The sequence below is a fragment of the Hemitrygon akajei genome, chromosome 32, assembly GCF_048418815.1.
Source record: "Hemitrygon akajei chromosome 32, sHemAka1.3, whole genome shotgun sequence".
In the NCBI taxonomy this organism is placed as follows: Eukaryota; Metazoa; Chordata; class Chondrichthyes; order Myliobatiformes; family Dasyatidae; genus Hemitrygon; species Hemitrygon akajei.
Genome location: NC_133155.1, coordinates 1,570,002 through 1,591,907, shown reverse-complemented (window position 1 = coordinate 1,591,907; position 21,906 = coordinate 1,570,002). Strand labels below are relative to the sequence as shown.

Below are 21,906 nucleotides of genomic sequence, written 5' to 3'. Positions count from 1 at the left end.
CCTTCATCAATCGTGGAATTGAAATTAGGAGCTGAGAGGTAATGTTGCAGCTCTATAGGACTTTGGTCAGACCCCACTTGGAGTCCTGTGCTCAGTTTTGGTTGCCTCACTGCAGGAAGGATGTGGAAGTCATAGCACGGGTGCAGAGGAGACTTAGAAGGATGTTGCCTAAATTGGAGAGCATGCCTTATGAGGATAGGTTCAGTGAACTCGGCCTTTTCTCCTTGGAGCGACAGGGGACGAGAGGTGACCTGATAGAGGTGTATAAGATGTTGAGAAGGGCTAATCGTGTGGATAGTCAGAGGCTTTTTCCCAGGGCTGAAATGGTTGCCACAAGAGGACACAGGTTTAAGGTGCTGGGGAGTAGGTACAGAGGAAATGGCAGGGGTAAGTTTTTTACTCAGAGACTTGTGAGTGCGTGGAATGGGCTACCAGCAAAGGTGGTGGAGGCGGATATGATAGGATCTTCTAAGAGACTTTTGGATAGGTACATGGAACTTAGAAAAATAGAGTGCTATAGGTAAGTCTAGTAATTTCTAGGGTAGGGACATGTTCAACACAACCTTGTGGGCCAAAGGGCCTGTATTGTGCTGTAGGTTTTCTATGTTTCTATGGTTCTATCACCACCCAAACATCTTGTGTGAGCAAGATTTAAAAAAAAAACAGCCACTTTAAGGGAATATCTCAAAAACTGCTTCTCAAGCAACCCCCTTTAAGTTATAATCCATCCTGACCTGGAGTTGCATCACTATTCTTGAAAGATTATGACCAATGCATCAAGCACTGAGCAATGCTTTCACAGTGAAGACACTAGTTGTGTGCCAGAAGTCCATGAGTGTCAGGGAGCAGGAGTGAGTGCCATTGCTACTACAAAGGAAAAAGTGTTAGGCAAACTTAAAGGTCTTAAGGTGGATAAGTCACCTGGACCTGATGGACTATATCCTAGAGTTCTGAGAGAGGTTGCTGAAGAGATAACAGATGTACTGGTCATGACCTTTCAAGAATCACTTGATTCTGCCTGGTCCCGGAGGACTGGACAATTGCAAATGTCACTTCACTCTTTAAGAAAGGAGGAAGGTAAAAGAGGAAATTGTAGGCCAGTTACCCTAACTCGAGTGGTTGAGAAAGTGTTGGACTCTATTATTAAGGATGAGGTTTTGGGTACTTGGAGACTAATGATAAAATAAGTCAAAGTCAGCACAATATCTGTAAAGGGAAATCTTGCCTGACAAATCTGTTAGAGTTCTTTGAGGAAGTAACAAGCAGGGTAGACAAAGGAGAGGCAGTGGATGACATTTACTTGGATTTTCAGAAGGCATTTGATAAGGTGCCATGAATGAGAATACTTAACAAGATAATATCCTATGGCGTTATAGGAAAGATACTAGCATGGATAAAAGAATAGCTGACAGGCAGGAGGCAGCAAGTGGGAATAAAAGGGGCCTTTTCTGGTTGTCTAGTGGTGTTATCAGAGGTCAGTACTGGGACACTACATTTCACATTGTTTGTGAATGATTTGAATAATGAGATTGATGGCTATGTGGCAAAGTTTGCGGAAGATACTAAGATAGATTGAGGGGTAGTACTGCTGAGGAAGCAATGTAATTGCAGCAAGACTTAAACAAATTGGAAGAATGGGCAAAAAGTGGCAGATGGAATACAGTGTTGGGAAATGTACAATAATGCATTTTTGTAAAAGAAACAATATTGTGGACTATTATCTAAATGGGAGAAGTTTCAAACATCAGAGGTGCAGAGGGACTTGGGAGTCCTCAAGCAAGACTCTCAGAAGGTTAATTTACTGGTCAAATCAGTAGTAAGGTAGCAAATGCAATGTTGCATTTATTTCAAGAGGAATAAGACATAAAATCAAGAAGACTCAATAGACTGAATGGCCTAATTCTGCTCCTATATCTTATGGTCTTATACTATGCCTTCATCACTGCTTAGTCAACACCTTGAAACTCCCTACTTTGAGGAAGTAGTGAGCTTGCCATAATGACTATAAAACAGAGTCATAGAACACTACAGCACAGAAACAGGCCCTTCGGCCCATCAAACCTGTACCAAACCATTAATTTGCCTGCTCCCATCGACCTGCACCTGGAACATAGCCCACCATCCCCCTCTCAACTACATATCTATCCAAATTTCTGTTAAATGTTGAAATCAATCCTGCATCCACCATTTGTATTAGCAGCTCATTTCACACATTCTCACCAGCCTGAGTGAACAAGTTCCAACTCATGTTCCTCTTAAACAATTCACCTTTTACCCTTAACCCATGACCTCTAGTTGTAGTGTTACCCAACCTCAGTAGAAAAAGCTTGCTTGCATTTACTCGATCTTTACCCCTCATAATTTTGTATACCTCTATCAAGTCTCTCAATCTTCTACACTCTAGGGAATAAAGTCTTAACCTATTCAATCCAGCTGATTAGAGCCTTTCTCAAAGAACAGAACATTAACTATACTCCAATGCTCTGGCACCTCATTTATGGCCTGGCACATTTAAAAAATCTCAGCAAGAATAATTTCTGCACTAGCCTCCAATAGGGTCTGAGGGAACACATAGTCAAATGGGGATTTATCTACCTAAATTTGTCTCAAGACAGCAAACACCTCTTCTGTAATCTGTATAGGGTCTATGCCCTCACTGCTGCACTTCCTCACATTAACAGACACCGTGTCTGTCTCCCGAGTAAATACTAGATGCAAAAAATTCATTTAAGATCTCCCCTTTCTCTTTTGACTCCAGGCATAGATTACCTCTCTGATCTTCCCGAGGACCAATTTTATGCTTAAGTGTTACTTGTATTTCTTATACTTACCAACTTACACATCACTTAACAACTACATATTTGCCAGAAAACAACCTGTCCCAATCCACACTTCCCAAATTCTTTCTGATACCATCAAAATTGGCCTTTCTCCAACTTAGAATCTCAACTCACAGACCAGACCTATCTTTTTGCATATCTACTTTGAAACTAATGACATTGTGATGACATGGTTCAAAGTGTTCCCCTAAACAAATTTCTGTCACAAGCCCTCTCTCATTCCCTAGTAACAGATCAAGTGTTGCGCACTCTCTCACTGAGACTTCTATATACTGATTAAGGAAACGCTCCTGAACACATTTGACAAACTCTTTCCCATCCAGCCCTATTACATAATGAGAGTCTCAGCCAATATGTGGAAAGTTAACATAACCTCCTTGTAGCTCCTATCACCTGCTTACTCTCCTGTATGAGCTGAAGATCATTGAGCTACAGCTCCAGTTAGAGCAGAATAGGCCATTCGGATCAACGAGTCTGCTCCACCATTCCAAGATGGCAGATTTATTATCCCTCTCAATCCCATCCTCCTGCCCCAAACCTTTAATATTCGATTAACCAAGAACCTATCAACCTCCATTTTAAATTTTCCCAATGACTCCACCTCCACTGCCATCTGTGGCAATGCATTACCATTAATAAAGCAGGTCATAACCAATTTTTTATGTACAGTTAGGGGTGGCCAATAAATCTCAGTCTTGGCAATGAAGCACACATACTAATAATGATTAATTTTTAACTCATTTAAATATTTCCTTAAATAGTTCAAAGGTGGGGAGTTATTTTTTGTCAAGATTAGAAGGTCGTAAGCACATCATTCACAACACACTGCAAGACAATATCCTGTTACTTTCTTCATTGTATGAACCACCCATAAGCAATTCTTCAGCTAAAGCTCTGATCCTCATTGAACCTCCACACTTATTTCCCTTCTTAAGTCCACCAGCTCCCCTTGCGCCTTACAGAAGTTTCAAAAGTTTACTCCATTTTCAACTTTCCCATTGGCCTCACACCATTTCAGCTTAAACAAGTTCCTTTTTGCACCATACACTTGACCTACACTACTGCAATACGTATTACCTTCTTTGCTTTTATCTACAAACAATCTGTCATTGGGTTCTCCACCTCCCATCACCTTACCTGCTTTTCAACCGTGCCCTCAGTCCTACATTTAATTTCTTCCTGTCCTGACACACGCAGCATCTGTGGAGAGAGAAAAAGATCTGTTGATGACATTTCATTATCACCGACTCAAAACTTACTTATTCTTCACAGATGCTGCCCAACTGCTGAGTAATTCCAGCACTGTTTCTAGTTCAGGTAGAATTGATCCAGCTTCTTCAGTCTTCTTCATAAGTGAAACATCCCATCCCTGACAATGTTATAGGGAATATCAGCTGTACCTTCCCCGGCATCATATTTTTGCTGTAGTAAGGTCCCAGAACTGCATGTAATACTCCAGTTGTAGCCAAACTGATATTTTATAAAGATGGAGCATCATTTCATTGCTGTTGCATTCAATGCCACCCAATAATGGCCTATATTTCATATGCTTTCCTAACCACATTATTTGCGTGCACTGCATCTCCAAGGATTGTGGATTTCTACACCAAGGTCCTTCTATTCATTGATGTTCCCTAATACCCTACCATTCATGGTACCTGTCTTAGCTTCAACAGCACTTACAAAATCCATCACCTTACATCTATCCAGATCGAGTTCCATCAGCCTACTTCACAACTCTTCCATCTTGCTCTGTGGCCACAGACTCATGCCATACCATCCATGAACCCACCCATCTTCGCATCATATACAGACTTAGTGATCTTGCTTCCTGTATCTACATCAAAATCAGTTTACAAGCAGCAAAGATCCCAGCACCGATCCCAGACAAACACCTCACCACCTGTCTCCTGTTGCCAAGCCACTTTTGAATCCAGTTTATCAAATTGCCCTGGATTCCACTGGCCTTGTCTCCCTTCTGAGACCTTTCTATGCAATCCTCATACATGCAGACTTGCCGATAATTTCCTGTAATCAACAGGCACCATGGTAGCTGTAGCATGATACTATTACAGCTTAGAGCAGAGTTTGGAGTTCAACTCCAACGTCTCCTGTAAGGAGTTTCTACGTCCTTCCTGTGGAATGTATGGGTTTACTCTGGGTGCTCCAGTTTCCTCCTACTGTACAAAGACCTACCAGTTTGTAGGTTAATTGGCCATTGATTAGGCTAGTGATTAAGCTAGCGTTAAATTGGAGCCTGCGGACTGGTGTAGCTCGAAGGGCCAGAAGGGTCTATTCACTTAACTTAACTTAATAAATAAATATAAAGACAAAATATAGACTACAGTTTTGTTTCTCGTATCAATTGGTTTTTGGATATTTGTGTATTTGCATTACTGAACCATTTTCTCTAACTACTATCATACATTAAATTTTGATAGAGATAAGATAATGAGGGGCATAGATAGGGTAAATAGTCAAAATCATTCTTCCATAGCACGGGTGTCAAAAACAAGACAGCATAGGTTAGAGAGAAAAGAGTTTTAAAGGGGATTTGAGAAGAAAGGTTTTCCTTATTTCTTTTTTAAACACAGAATGGTTGATATCTGCAATGTGCTGTCAGAGGAAGTGGTGCAATATACATTTAAGAGACATTTAGAAGCACTTGTGAACAGGCAAAACATAAGACCAGAAGACAAAAAAGCAGAATTAGGGTATTTGGCCCATTGAGCCTGCTCTGAAATTCAATCATTGCTGATTTATCATCCCGTTCTTCCCCAATCTCCTGCCTTCACCCTGTATACTTTGATACTTTTATTAATGAACCTATTAACCTACACTTTAAATATTGTTAAGTTTGGATGTAATGCAGATAAACAAGATATATCTGGATGGGAAATAAGGTCGGCAAGGAAGTGGAGGCCACCCAAGGATACATTTCTGTACTATACAACTCTCATCACTAATGGACATTTAGGAAGTGAAACGAGGGTTGAAACCACTTGAACCACTGTAACTCTTATTCATCAGGGAAGAAGAGAGATTATAACAGTAATTAATTATAGACATTCATATAGTAGTGTCAGTTTGATTTTAACATAATCCAAATTTCTAATCAAGTCAGACTCAAAGTCATTTCCTGTTTACAGAAGCATCAAATCAAATTCCAATTAGCAAAAAGACACAGGAATATTACCACAGAAACTTAAATTACTGCATATTTTCAGAACTCACGCTACCTTTAGAATCTATAGTCAATTAACACTAGACCAACACAAAGTAACAAACAAAACAAGGTCTCTGCACAATGATTGGTTTTAATGAAGGCCATGGTCTAATGGTACTGTTCAACATAGCTTATACAATCCAACATCATTGCTGTAGAGTTGAATAAGTCAATGAGAGCATTGCAGTATTTTGACAGTTATCCAAATTTGAAATCATTTCCCATATATGAACTTTAAAAAAAACTTCAATTCATAACTTAAACTAGCAATTCCAACCGAGCATTAATTAGGAAAAACATGAACGGGCTAAACAAGATTCACAGGCCATGATGCAGATATCGCATCACCATTTACCAAACACTGAGCAACTAGCAATGTTCATTACCTGACATTTTCATTTAACGAGACATCAAGATGATTCCAATAAAACAAAAAATAAATACGTTTTTCCTTTTACTACAACAACTTCAAGTGGAAGAAAGGGGGCTGGAAATCTACCTGATTACTCAGGGTACTGGCATTAGTCAAGTGGTGTACAAATACACTTCACTGAACTTGCCAAAATGTTAGTAATATACTCTCCAATGTGAATCTGACTGTTCCAATCCAGTTAGTAAAGTAATAATCCTTGGTGAAGCAGTGAAGTAATGCATGTGACTCATGACAATTCCCCAAGCATTTCTTGAACAAGCATGAGGAGATAACAGTTAGGAGGTAAAGGAAGTTAGCTCCTGATCCCCGTTCCATGATTTCATAACATGGGCCTTCTGATCAAGACGGTGCTGAGCTGCAGTCTCTATTGAGGGTGTGACTCAGACTTGGCTGTGGTTTGTAGGTTTGATTTTTAGGGATACAGAGATATGTTACGGCTCAGGTTGGGTTTAAGAGCATGGATGTGGGGGAGTTAAGAGGCAAGCCAGGGTCCAGGCCTGTTTTCAAAGGCTAGCAACACAGACAGGTGACAATGGACTTCTATATCGAACAACACACAATCCACCCTAGACAATGGCAGTTTGAGCAAAGGGAGATTTTCTCCAATGAAAATGTATGTGGTTGTTGGTTTCTAGGGATGAGTGAAGGACGGAAAAATTTGATGAGAAGAAAGATTATTCCAGCTACAACTCCAGGTCATACCACTGTTTAAAGGGTACCACATTTTTCAATGGGAAAGTCACCTTGAAGCCTAAATAAGGATGAAGTGCTCAATTTAAATTGGCAGAGAGTCACAACGACAAGCTTTAAGTCTGCAGTGATACATAAGAGGAAATAAAAACACACAAGTTCTGCTGAGCAGAAAGATATCTGTGCCTATAGAGAGCAAATAAGCTGTCTGTACAAATATATCTGCAGTCTGTGACATGACATTGAGCATCTCCAGGAGTGACAGACTATTTCCATCCTGCATTTTAATTCAAAGCAAATGGAAAAGAATCACATGGGGTTGTTTTGCCAAGCTTGGACTAATGATGTAATTGCCTCCTTTGGACAACACAAAGTGACACAAACAATTCAAGGCTCAAATGCAAGCTTTAGATTAGATACTTCTGTTTTCAGTGCAGGCCCATAATTAGAATGTTGCAGCACCTATCATCTTACATAAGAAGCTGTTGGAATGCAATAAGCAGGCTTTGCTAATCTCATCCTGCGCTTCAGTCTCTGACATTTGTAGTACATGTTAATTATTAACAAATAGCAACATCGCTGAGTCACCATTCTACACACCCAAGCTTGATTATTACACTTGACACCAAAGCTATCCCAGAGCTGTGGCCAATCTTTCCACTGATCTTCACATTCACAATTTTCCTCCAAAGGTAACTCACTACATTGTGATTTGGGAGGTTGAGGCCCAGCTGATTTACCCTGGGACAAATGCAATATCTCTGCAATAATCAAGAACCTCATGATAGTCATTCAAGCATTAGCCAATTTAATAGAGAAATGGAAAGTTCTGAGCCAGTTGTCATGCGAACTATAAAAGCAGGAACTGGGTGCTTCCCTTCTGGGAAGAAAGGTTATAATGGGTTAATTATGTACAGATAGCAAACCTCCACAACACACCTAGAGGCTTAGTGCACGATTGTGGAGGCCAACAGTGAAAATTACAAATGTTCCCCATCAGTATCTAGCTTTCCAAAATCACCTTCCTCACAGTTGTAAAGTCATAGAGAAGTACGGCACTGAACCAAGCCCTTTGGCCCATCTAGCCCTGCCAAAACCATTTAAACTGCCTACTCCCATTGACCTGCACTGGGACTACAGCCCTCCATATCCCTACCATCCATCTACCTATCCAAACTTCTTTTAAACACTGAAATCAAGCTTGTATGAACCACTTGTGCTGACAGCTCATTCCATACTCTCACGACCCTCTGTGATATTTCCCCTCATGTTCCCTTTAAATCTCTTACCTTTCACCCTTAACCCATCACCTCGGGTTGTAGCCCACCTAATCCCAGTGGAAAAAGCCTCTTTGCAACTTCCTCTAGTTATCTTTATTCCTAATTTTGGTCAGATCAATGATCTTTATACCACTGTAGCATGCAAAATGTAAAACGGCATTGACAGAACTGGGTTAAATTTCAGCACAACCTCTCAGGTGAAGATGGATTCCACTGTGTATTGGTCACTGCAAAGGGATGGCATATTGGAGACTCAATATCCTCCTTTATCTATTGAATAGCAAGCAAAACATCTAGTGTACAAAATTAATTTAACCTACCACATTCTTTTGCACAGTAAAGGAGTTATGAAGTCTTTTCAGCATTTGTGTTTTTTTTATATTTTTAACTTGCAATTGCACTTCCTGCGCCAACTCCTCCTCACATATGTCACAAGCTTCTTCACAATGAAGTGGAATATCTTTCAGTTGTTCAGTATCAGTAATCTAGTGCTCTTCACATTAGTACAGGTAACAAGCTTTATTCTTATTTAGAAATATAGCCCTGGCGGTCCAATGACCACTTGCCACCCAATTACATCCATGTGACCAATTAACCTACTAACCTGTACACCTTTGAGATGTGGGAGGAAACTGGAGTATGCGGAGGAACCCCATGTGGTCATGGGAGAAAGTACAAATTCCTCATAGACAGGGGCAAGAATTGAACCGAGGTCATGGTGCTATAAAGCACTGTGTTAACCACTATGCTATGGTTCCGTCCATGGTATTCTGAAAGAGGAATTCAGAATCCTATGTACTTATGAACAAGTTTTTCGGGGTAACAATTAAAAGGAGGAACAAAAATACAGAAAGAGAAAAAAATAAATGTGAGAAAAAAAGCTTATGCCTACAAGAGAATCCAGGGCATTCTAAGCACAGCCATTCATTTGAAATTACAGCTGTCAGTGAAATAGTTGTGCTGCCAAATTGGAATTCAAAAGCACAGCAATATTACGGCATCCATACATCCAATTTTCAAAAGTTCAATCATACTAAAAAGACCTTAATGCACAAATTTTGTGCACATTATTCATTAACTACACATTGTACAAGCATATCTCCGTAAATTCCGTGGTGATTCTCCAGTAGAGATTGTTATACTGACCAGATACACAATTTCATCAGTCAAAAACTCAATATAATCTGTCTTCTTAGAGTTAAATTCCCCTTCTCTGAGTTGCTAGCAGAGGTTATTTTTATGTACCGTAGATTCCGGACTACAGAGCGCACCTGATTAAAAGCCGCTGGCTCTAATTTTAGAAATAAAATCAATTTTTTACTTGTAAAGGCCGCACCGGATTTTCGGCCGCAGGTGTCCCACGTTGTAATATGAGATATTTACACAGAAAGATATTACACGTGAGGATTTTTTAACTTTTAATTAAATCCATATGGTAACAAAAACAAATACATATTGCAAATGCTTTTTTTCGAACCGTGCCCGTAACGCGGCTACTTTTAAATATACGTTGCGTATACTTTTTTACTGAACAACATTCCAATATCTCCTAACGACTGGTAAAAAATATATATACTGCAGCCTACCAGGAAAAGTTATTGATCGCCTTTAACTTTAAAGCAGCGTTTTCGCTCCGCCGCTCCCCCCCGCCGTCCCGTTTATCGCAAACCGGTATCCCACAAGACGCGGCGGAACCGGGTGTGACGTCATAGCATCCCGCGATGTAGTACAGAAAACAAATATAGTTAAAACTCTTCTAACTTTAACTAGAAAATGAATTACTAAGCGAAAATATTATAAACTAAATAACTGCCATAAAGGCAGCACAATGCTTTTCTTCGAGTGTTTTCCATGTTGATGAGGGTGAGTACAAATGACTGATTTACAATAATTTAATTGTGAAAGTGCGCTTGATTTATCGTACAATTTCATTGGACCTCTGTGAACTACTCATCAATTTTATTGGTCTACTGTTACGAGGCAAAATGTTTTCGGCGGCATGAAAAAAAAATACATTAGCCGCTCCGTATTAAAGGCCGCAGAGTTCAAAGCTGTTCAAAATGTGGGAAAAAAGTAGCGGCTTAAAATCCGGAATCTACGGTACTTGAACTGTGACAATAGCAACACCATTAACCCATAGCAGACTCAAGTACAACAATGGTCATCAGATCTACATCAATCAATCAACTGGAACTGGGTGAGGTGCGTAAGTACAAACATAAATACCCCCCCACAGCCTTATTAACAGAATTCTTCCTCCCAACCCCCAAAACCCTCTCCCGCTGACAGTGACAGCAACCTTTTGTTTAGCAATCCTAACAGCAGCTATTAAAATTCAAAGTAAATTTATTATCAAAATACATATATGTCAGTATATTACCCTGATATTAATTTTCTTGTGGGCATTCACAGTAGAAGAAAGAAATATAATAGAATCATTGAAAAACTACACAAAGACTGACAAGCAAAGTGGAAAAGATGACAAACTGTAAAAGCAAAATAAAATAATAATAAATAAATAAACAAATATGTAATATTGAAAATACGAATTGCAGTGTCCTTGAAGTGAGTCTATAGATTGTAGAATCAGTTCACAATTGAGGTGAGTGAAGTTATCCACACTGGTTCAGGAACCTGATGGTTGAATGGTAATACCTGTTCCTGAACCTGGTGAGGTGGGAACTAAAGCTTTTGTATCTCCTTCCTAATGATACTAGTGAGAAGAGAGCATAGTCTGGATGGTGGGGGTCCATACTGATGGGCATTGCTTTCTTGTGGCAGCGCTCCTTGTAGATGTGTTCAATGATGGGGAGGGCTTTTCCTGTGATGGACCAGGCTCTATCCACCATCTTTTGCAGGTTTTGCTGCACACATGAATATTTATGGCAGAAAACATGGCACTCCACTCGCACTAATCTCTCAGTTTTTGTCTCAATGGAAAAAAGGACAAAGAATGTTCCTTCCATTCTTCACCTCTTGTCTAAAAACACTTAAACTGAGAACCATGCTGGATGCTGCTGCTTATTTAAGGGTATGGTAAAAGCTTGGCACGGAATGCATAACTGTCATAAGACTAAAGTATAGCAAGTGCTTCTTCTCTGTCGGAAACAAAAAAGGGATACAATTCCCATCCTCATTATTGCATCAGTTTTCACACTCAACCAGCTGCAGATGAGGTGTTTCAGGACTATCTGCAATACAGTTATACCAGCTATTTACACAAAAGGACATAACAAATTCCTGGAATTCAGTGATAATGAAACACTGCCTTCATCACTAATCCCATTGCAAACAAATACTCGAAAACTAAACCAATGTAGGCTCAATGTTTTTCTTCTTTTAAGAAGGAAAACACAAGATCAAAAATAGGAGCAAATGCAGGCCATACATTCTCCTGAATGGCCAATTCGCTTTTTTAAAAAATGTGGTCAATATTGCAACTAGCCGAAATGTCAAGTCCCACAAAAATGAATGTCATAAAATGACAATCCAGACTGGTTCAGGAATAGGTACTACCTAGGAGTTTCCCCTCAAATTGTGTCGTAGAATTTTTTAAGCTCACCTGAACAATCCAGCACTACTTCAGGACCTTTCCAAATCATCAGGTTCTGGTGTTAAATCCATAAATACACAACTTCTGACACAGATGATGGAAAATCTGTGGTAATGGCCAATATTGACATTTTAGATTCCAATGGAATGAGTCAGCATTACTTGTCCCTTGGTCTCACCACACCCTCCCTCATACACCGTTTCTTTATTTCCTCTGCAAGGTAATTAACATTAGTACTTTCAGGATTTTCTGAGACATGTGATATTATGGTAGGTGGCACAGTGGTATAGCTAACCGAGCCATTACCACACAGTGCCAGCGACCTGGATTCAATTCTGATCTCAGGTGCTATTTGTGTGGAGTTTTCACTTTCTCCCTGAAACTGGGTGATTGTGTATGATCAGCCATGATCACAGTGAATGGCGGTACTGGCTAGAAGGGCCGAATGGCCTACTCCTGCACCTACTGTCTATTGTCTATTGGTCTTCAGTTACCTCCTGCACCCCAAAGATTTGCAGATTGGCAGGGTTAATTGGCCACTAATGTGAGGGTGAGTGGAACAACTTGTGGAGAGCTGATGGGAATGTGAAGAGAATAAAACTGGTCTTAATAAAGGATTAGTGTAAATGAGTAGTTGATAGTTGGCACCGACTTGGGCTTAAAATACAACTCTATAAATATAAATACATTGTATACCAGTTAAATGTGCCATTGGTTAATTGGGGCAGTGCTTATTTGGGACAACATTTAAAGAACAAAAATTAATCAAGAAAATAGCCAGGGTTCACCTATTTATTTGGGACATTCTGTCTCTTAATTGGGACAGGAGACAGTTGCTGAACAGGTTCTAACTAGCGTCAGTCACATGCACTTTTTAAATAGCGTCAGGTTAAATAGCTTTCATTTAAAAATTAATTTTAAATAGTTTGTAAATAGTGTCATTTGCGTGTATTTGTGTTTAAAAAGCAGAGACTTTTGTCACTGATAGTGAGAAATAGGCAGTAGGACAATCAGGACTGTTTTGCTCACTGCAGTTTCAAGCATTCAGGCTTGCAGATGCCAGAAATAACCGGGAGTGAAAAAGAAACAATTTCACTATTTCAACAAGTTAGGAACTATGAAGAACGTGAAGGCTTGACAATCATAAGACCATAAAATATAGAAGCAGAATTATGCCATTTGCCCCATTGAGTCTTCGCCACTTCATCATGGATGATCCATTTCCCTCTCAGCCCCAATTTCCTGCCTTCTCCCCGTAATTCTTCATGCCCTGACAAATCAAGAACCTTTCAACCTGTCTTAAATTACCCAATGACATGTCCTTCACAGCCACACGTGGCAACAAATTCCACAGATTCACCGCTCTCATCCTGAATGTTATAATGAAAATGAAGATATGAAGGATGCAATTGTTGATAACACTATATGAAGGCAGTCCGTTACCTGCAAAACACACAATATGCTGCAGTCTCGGCCCGAAACTTCGATTGTACTCTGTGCCATAACAAAGCACCTATGCTCAGTCCACCAGAGAAAGCAGGATCTCCCAGTTGCCACACATTTTAATTCCACGTCCCATTCCCATTCTGATATGTCTATCCATGGCCTCCTCTACTGTCAAGATGAAGCCACACTCAGGTTGGAGGAACAACACCTTATATACCGGCTGGGTAGCCTCCAACCTGATGGCATGAACATTGACTTCTCTAACTTCCGATAATGCCCCTCCTCCCCTTCTTACCCCATCCCTGATATATTTATTTTTCCCCCTCCTCTTTTTTTTCTCTCTCTCTTCCCATCACTCTGCCCATTCTCCATCTCCCTCTGATGCTCCCCCCTCTCCCTTTCTTTCTCCCAAGGCCTTTCGCCAATCACCTTTCCAGCTCTTAGCTTCATCCCTCCCCCTCCGGTCTTCTCCTATCATTTCGCATTTCCCCCTCCCCAACTACTTTCAAATCTCTTAGTATCTTTGCTTTCAGTTAGTCCTGACGAAGGGTCTCGGCCCAAAACGTCGACAGTGCTTCTCCTTATAGATGCTGCCTGGCCTGCTGTGTTCCACCAGCATTTTGTGTGTGTTATTTGAATTTCCAGCATCTGCAGATTTCCTCGTGTCTGTGCCATAAGATGCTGCCTGGCCTGCTGAGTTCCTCCAGTGTTTTGTGTGTGTGGCTTGGATTTTCAGTATCTGCAGATTTTCTCTTGTTTGTGATTCGATTATCTGCACTGATTTTGTTGATTGTATACACTGGATGAATTCCTCTACAAGTATTAAGATTCAAAGTACATTTATTATCAAAGTATGTATGCAGTATACAACCATGAGATTCGTCTTCCCACAGACAGCTATGAATCAGATGTGCTATCTGTTCAAACTAAACATCAAACACCCAATATACAAAAAAAATCATGCAAATGGCAAAAAAAACAGTGAAAAACACAGAATATTAAACCACAGAGTCATTAAAACAGTCTAGGAATGTTCAGTCTAGTTTAGTTCAATCTAGTACTGTTTTGTTCCATGACTGCAGGGCTGCAAGCACAAAATAGCAATAAAAACAAAGGAGTAACCACAAACACATAACATGAACTGCAGAGTCCAATCCACAAATCGACTAAACCTTCCCCAAGACCCAAATCACAGACACCTTCCTTCGGGAACAGCGAGCAAGACGGAGAGTGAGAGGCACTGAACACCCTTCTGTTCTCGTCCTCATTGATTTCAATCTTGCTGGAGCTTTAATTGGCAAGATCAGTGAGAAATGGAGTCGATCAAGGACTCGCTCCACATTTCCAGCCTTCTTGAACTCCAGGCCACATATCTCACGTGAAAGATATGCCAGAGGTTAGTTAAGAACTTACTACATTGGCGTTGGAATTACACGTCAGACTGAGCAAAAATGTAGTGCTCCTTCTCAGAATAGATCTTAATGAACCAAATGAGTTTTTACTGCATTCCAACATCATCATTATTTTACTGGCATCAGCTTTTGATTTCTGAAACTACAATGGTTGGAAACCAATTAGAATTCGTCAGATTATCTGCCCAGGCCCAAAGATAAACAAAAGAAAAATTGAAATTTTATAACTACTCTTATTCTGGTCTTTAAAAAAGACAGAAATTCTGACACTTGTCCATATCTTTCTCTACAACCCACCTTAATCTCTCTTGCACAAAGAGGTTACCCTACACAACTAAGGATATCCCAGTATTGGTTTATTTTCTGCAATTGCTGACAAATAAAAAGGTGACAGGCAATTCCAATGTGCTTACACAATGTCTAGAGAAATATTATTCCGATTAACCTCACTCTTTCTCAACTAACTCAATTGACTTTCTCAGCCTGAAATGTCAACTCTTTATTCCTCTCCACTGATGCTGCCTGACATGCTGAGTTCCTCCAAGATTTGGTGTGTGTTACTCTGGATCTCCAGCATAAGAACCTCATGTTTATGACTTGATTTTTCATCACTTTTCCTGAAGTAATTCAATAAGAATGTTTCTACTGGCTGCAATCTAATGAGTGACAAAAACACAATTACCACCAGAACAATTAAAAGGAAATTAGAATTGCTTCCTCTGCCTAAAGAAATACAGTCGGCCCTCCTTATCCGCGGATTCAACAAACCGCGAATCAGGAAAACCTGGAAGTTTTCTCTTCAGCACTCGCTTGAGCATGTACAGACTATTTTTTCTTGTCATTTTCCCTAAACAATACAGTATAACAACTACTTGCATAGCATTTACATTGTATTAGGTATTATAAGTAATCTAGAGATGATTTAAAAGTACAGGCAGTCCCCAGGTTATGAATGAGTTCTGTTCCTGAGTCTGTTTTAAGTCGGCTTTGAAGTCGGAACAGGTACATCCAGTATTATGTAGCCCCAGTTAGTGAAATGTTTGTCTTAGTATATATTTTACCTTTCTAAGCATATAAAACACTTAAGAAACATATGTATTTCAATAATTAAATCACTGCCTTGCTTAGTAATAATTGTAGCTTTCATCGGGACAGGGCCTTTCACATGTTCCATTAAAATTGTTCCAATTGTTGACCAATTATAGCCTAACGCTTTTCCAATGACTGATGACGTTTCACCTCTTTCCAATCGCTTTATTACTTCCACCTTATTTTCAATTGTGATCTTGATCATTTTCGTGAACAGAAACACTGCGGATTCAGAGGTCCGCTGCCAGGTCCTAATGTCTACTGCACAGAGACAGGTTAAATAAGGTCTGGGGTTCTGCTGGGTCCTAAAGACCACTGCTTTGAGACAGGTTAAATACGGGGCTTGAGCATCCACGTTTTTTGGTATCGGGTGGGGGGGGGGGGGGGGGGGGGGAGGGTCCCCGGAACCAATCCCTTGCGGATAAGGAGGGTCGACTGTATTAGAATATGAAACCCCTTTACCATAATTGACTGTTGAACTAACTACTTAGAAAGCAAGAAATAAAAAAAACAAAAACAAGACTTAAGAGTAGGCATTCCAATTTGCTGAATCTTCAGATTATTAGGAACCTCAGTTTCATTGTTTTGCTAAAGCCAATTGCCATACAATAACTCTTCATGTATGAGATCAAAAACTGTGACATGCCAATCAACTTCAGTAATCAAATGTGTTTCAAATGGCTGTTCCTATGACTCATTCTAGGTCAGTGCAAAGAACACTTTGACTTGCCCTCGGCTGCAAATCATAATGGGCATCCATTGGCTGCATGAGAATTTTCATAGATACTTTCAACGTTTCATAATGTTTAATACTGCCTTCATATCAGAGCCAGTATCATTGGGAGTGGTTCTTGGCCCATAATCTGTATTCTTTGTGTTGATTCACTCCCAATCCTTTCAGCTCCAGGATGCATTCAGAAGCATGTTTAAAAACTAACTCTATATTGTACCATATATTGTGACAGCCAAATACAGAACAAGACAGACCATTCAGCCTATCCACTCAATAGTGCCATGTACCACAGGTCTTCAACTCTAATTCTATTTTCTTTACCAGCAGATTGTGATATTTTCTCAAAGTGTTTCCCCCTACATACATCTAACACCAATCTGACAAACAATTCTGTAGACACTAAACTCCAAGTTCTAACTAATCTTTGAACCAAGATTCTTTTTCGGAAGTATCTATAAGATCTGAAAGTGAACATCTCATATTGGTTGCCCCCACTTTTTGACCACCTAACGTGGAAGCATTTCTTCCTTTCTCGCTCTATTAAACACGTGTATAATCTCATAAACTTCTAACAGTACAGCCCTCAATCTTCTCATTTACAAAGAAATAGATCATTCTGGACAAGCCAAACTGAAACTGCACAACATCCCCAGTGACACATAACACTGTTGATCATCTCTACTGCCATAATATGTGCTGAGTGGAAGGCCAACAAGATTCTCAGGCAGTTTTTATCAAAACCAAACCAGTAAACTGGGACGTCATCAGAATGACCAATAACTGGATTCTTAGGTGAACTTTATTCTGATTGCTTTCAATGTACAGAATACCATTTGAGAAGTCTTTTGCCACTGACCGCTTTCCACATCAAGTAAATTAGTATCACAATTTAACCACACACTAATGATTTCTTCAACAGTCCTGATAGGAGATTGAAATCATGTTTATACACTTTCATGATAGTCTGACAAGCTACAAGGATTTGTAGCACGTATAACAATTTAAACTATTAGTAAGATACAAGCAAACCCTGTTTATACTGATTTTTTAAAATGAAATGTCAATAGCCAATGTATGTCACAAGGGGTAAAGCAGGGGTCAGCAACCTTTTTGCTTCTGTGGGCCGGATCACGTATTAATGAGCGGACGGTGGGCCAGATAAATGCCAGAAGAAACTTGAAATATGGAATTATCCATTTAAATACATCTAGTTATGTTTTGCCTCAAATTAATGAATAACGCATGCTAGAAAATAATTTGTGCCGTAGGTTGCCTACCCCTGGGGTAAAGCATTACACTAACCACTATGCTACTGTGGCACCCTACTGAACACTGAATAGAAGTCTCTACCACTCAACATTCCCTCTGTTGTTTATACTGCTGCATGGACCAACCATTGCTCTGAGCTGTAATATTTTATTTTGTAATATTTAGAATGAAAATTTAAAATTAATCACACTTTTGATTTTATATTAATGGATGGGTATAATGATGACAAAGAAAATCTTTCAGGTTGCATAAACTTTTAAACTTAGATAGCATCGGCACTCAGCAGGCCACCAGTTTATTAACAATGAGCTGCTGACTTCCATTCTGTGTTTATTGTTACAATTTGTAGCACTGTTTTAATTTGAAAAACTGACAATGTAAATATATTGAAGCTCTAAAATGTTTCAGAGTAAAGGTTGTGATACATTTATTATTTAGAAAATTTATAGATTATATTCATTAACACAATTAGAGTATTTCAAAGCTATATTAACAAGATTTCAAAATTATATTAACATTATATAAAAGAAAATTCCAGCTGCACACGGAGCAATTCAGTTAGTATGTGGCCAGGCAGCATTGCAGCTTCAAGGGAACAATAAGCTATTATTTGAAGAATAAATTGCAGAAGTAATGGCAATTGAGGAGTGATCCGCAATACAGGTACTCCCTGAGTTACGAACATCCGACTTACGCACAACTCGTACTTACGAGCCGAGGAAGGAGAATGCCGTCCGCCATGTTAAGTCATTGCCGTTGACACTGTGTTGAGTGTTTAACTTTGTATTTGGCTTAAATTTTTCTTAGTAAGATTCACCCTGACCCCGCCCACTTCCGGCCGGGTTAATGTCGAGCTCGCAACTCGACCTCATAAAAAAACACTGCCACCTCCAGCTTAAATTCCCATGTGGAAAATTGTGGAGGATCAAATACCCAAACCCAGCAAAGCCCCCAATTGTCCTATTTAATCTCTCTCGGTGTAGTGCAGTTTAGGACCCAGCAGACCTCAGGAGCCAGCGCAGGTCAGGACCCGCCATCCACAGTGTTTCAGTTCCATTGACGGGAACGATCGCGATTGAAAATAAAGTGGAAATAATAAAGCATTTGGAAAGAGGTGAAATGCCATTGGTCATTGGAAAAGTGTCAGGCTACAGTTGGTCAACGATCGGAACAATTTTAAAGGATAACGGATAAAGTGAGAATAATGGAGCATGTGAAACGCCCTGCCCCGATGAAAGCTACAATTATTACTAAGCAACACAGTGGTTTAATTATTGGAATACATATGTTTCTTAAGTGTTTTATATTCATAGAAAGGTAAAATATGTACTATATACTAAGATAAACGTTTGACTAACTGACGCTAAATAATATCGGATGTACTTGTTCCAACTTACGTACAAATCCGACTTAAAGACGGACTCAGGAACGGAACTCGTACGTAACCCGAGGACTGCCTGTGTCTCTTCTGAAGCAGCACTGTGGGCTTGAACTACTGCAACAGTTGAACCCATGCTTATGTACCATAGAAATGTATGAATCTTGATATCAGATGAGCAGAAGGCCTTTGCAAGTACAGTGGATTCTGGTTATTTGGATCATTAGTAACTGAGGACAGCTGCTTATTTGGAACAATTTTGTTCTTAAAGAACAAAACCTAATCGAGAAAATAGCCAGGATTCCCTTTGTTATTTTTGGGACACTACGGCACATAATTGGGACAGGAGACTCATGCCAAATAGCTTCTAAGTGGTGTCAGCGGCATGTACTTGTATGGCCATTAGAAACTACACCATGCTTGGAGCAAACAGTTTTATAATAGCATCAGATGTATGTGTTTGTGTTCAAAAAGTGGTGATATACGTAACTGATGGCTGACAAGAAATACACAGAACTATTTCACTACTTCAACAAGTTAGGACCTAAAAAGAATTTGAAGGTATCGGCAAACACCTTTAATGCTACAATGAAAATGAAGATCTGGAGGATGCAATTGTTGAAAGCATTATATGAAGGTAGCCCATTATCTGCACTAGGTGTTTGTGCTCATTTACAGTCAATCAAAAGAACACGACAGCATACACTGGATAAATTCCTCTGTCAACAACTATTAGGAACTACTACACTTTCAGAGTACTGCAGTAGTTATTATTGATACTGTTCTAATTTGTTCTTTATTTCATTTTAATATATAACTTGTTGCTCAGCTAAATGGTAGCTTGTCTTTTTTAATACCTTTTTAGATATTTCCATGAAACTTCAGCTAATTTAGGCAGTTGCTTAATTGGGGCAAAATGTAATGGGCCTGATGTGTCCCAATTAACTGGAATCCACCATACTACTGTAGACACTGGTCATTTAGGCAATCTTCAACATGAATCACAATAATAAAAAAAAAACACTATATTAGCTTGGTGTTCTGTAGCATCTATTAATAAAAAATTATAGTTGTTACGAATAATCTAGATCATAATAGATAGGGAAAACAACAGTTCATTATCTGGTGTAATCTATAAATCACTAAGCTTTAAAAAGCTTGGCTATAGGAGTGTCACAAAGGCTGCCATTGTAAAAAAAAAAGAATATTTGCATTTTTATAGCCAATAATCATAACTACAGGATCTTTAAGTGAGCTCTAGTGCCAATCATCTCTTTTTTGATGGCATTCAGTAAACTGCAATTGCTTTAGGATTTCAGAAGTGGGCAAATAACCTTAATTCCGGTTATTGACCCTATCCCGAGGTGCTCTATGGTCACTACAGGAAAAAGTTCCGAGAATTGGAAATCACAAAAGAAAAAGACATGAGGCCAGGGAAAATGTGGCAAATATAGTGGGGGGGGGGGGGGGGGGAAGAGAGACAGAATTAATTCATAACCAGGCCATTGCTTCAAAAGAGGTTTTATTTGTGTCTCAAAAGGGAGGATCATTACCTGGTGTATTAATCAAGATCTTTTTTACTGAACAGTGCCAGAGTACAAATATAGAAACACTTCTTGATCCCACCTTTTCACAGTCACTGACTAACTCACACTACCAAGAATCTGTTCATTTTCAAGCATTACCAACACATACATCCATACAATGCTCTGCCTTCCCATTGCTACCAAATAATTTAGGCAAAAGCATCTAGAACACCTTCAAAAGCTGATGCCTCAAAAAGGTGGCATCCATCATTAAGGACCCCCATCATCCAGGACATCCCTCTTTTTATTGTAACTATAAGGATGGAGGTACAGGAGTCTGAAGACACACATACAACATTTTAGGAACAGCTTCTTCCCCTCCACCATCAAATTTCTTAATAGACAATGAACACTACCTCACTACATTTTCCTCTCTTTTTGCACTATTACACAGTTATCATTACATATTGCAACGTACTGCTGCTAGAAAATAAATTCCATAACCTATGCCAGTGATATTAAACCCGACTCTGAAAAATGGTAGGTACTGTTACACAACCAGTCAAACACCATTAACTGAATGATAATGGGGAGCAGGTCAGTACTTCTGAAGTCTTTGAGACTACTAGACAAGTATATGGAGGAATTTAAGGTGGGGGGTTATATGGGAGGCAGGGTTTGAGGGTCGGCACAACATTGTGGACCGAAGGGCCTGTAATGTGCTGTACTATTCTATATTCTATGTTCTATAAACAGAAGATACCTGCCCTGCTCATGATCTACAGCACCTTTCGATTGTTTCTATTTTAGAACACTAATCTTCCACTCAAAATTGGATGAATTTTCAAGCAGACACAGTGGAGTTGAAAGTGTTCATCTAGGATTTTCTCTCAGGTCTCACATACAGCAGTGTCTACGAAATTAACTACAGACTCCAGAGCAATCCTAGATAGCTCTGATGGTGTTAGATGGGATAAAATAGAACAACCAACACATATGAATTCAAGAAGTGGTCTCTTCTTGCTTCACTC

General features: G+C 39.5%; 1 protein-coding gene across 8 annotated transcripts in view; it reads right to left on the bottom strand.

Moving 5' to 3' along the window:
- The window catches only part of LOC140719621 (phosphatase and actin regulator 4-like), a 290,097-nt gene that overhangs the window by 145,805 nt on the left and 122,386 nt on the right, over nucleotides 1–21,906 (bottom strand). For 6 of the 8 annotated variants that reach the window (XM_073034347.1, XM_073034342.1, XM_073034343.1 and 3 more), the window contains one exon: nucleotides 3,978–4,040. The exons of the other annotated variants lie outside the window; for them this stretch is intronic. The gene's annotated coding sequence lies outside the window, so the exon portion shown is untranslated. The remainder of the gene's footprint in view (nucleotides 1–3,977; nucleotides 4,041–21,906) is intronic. 8 annotated transcript variants of the gene reach the window in all.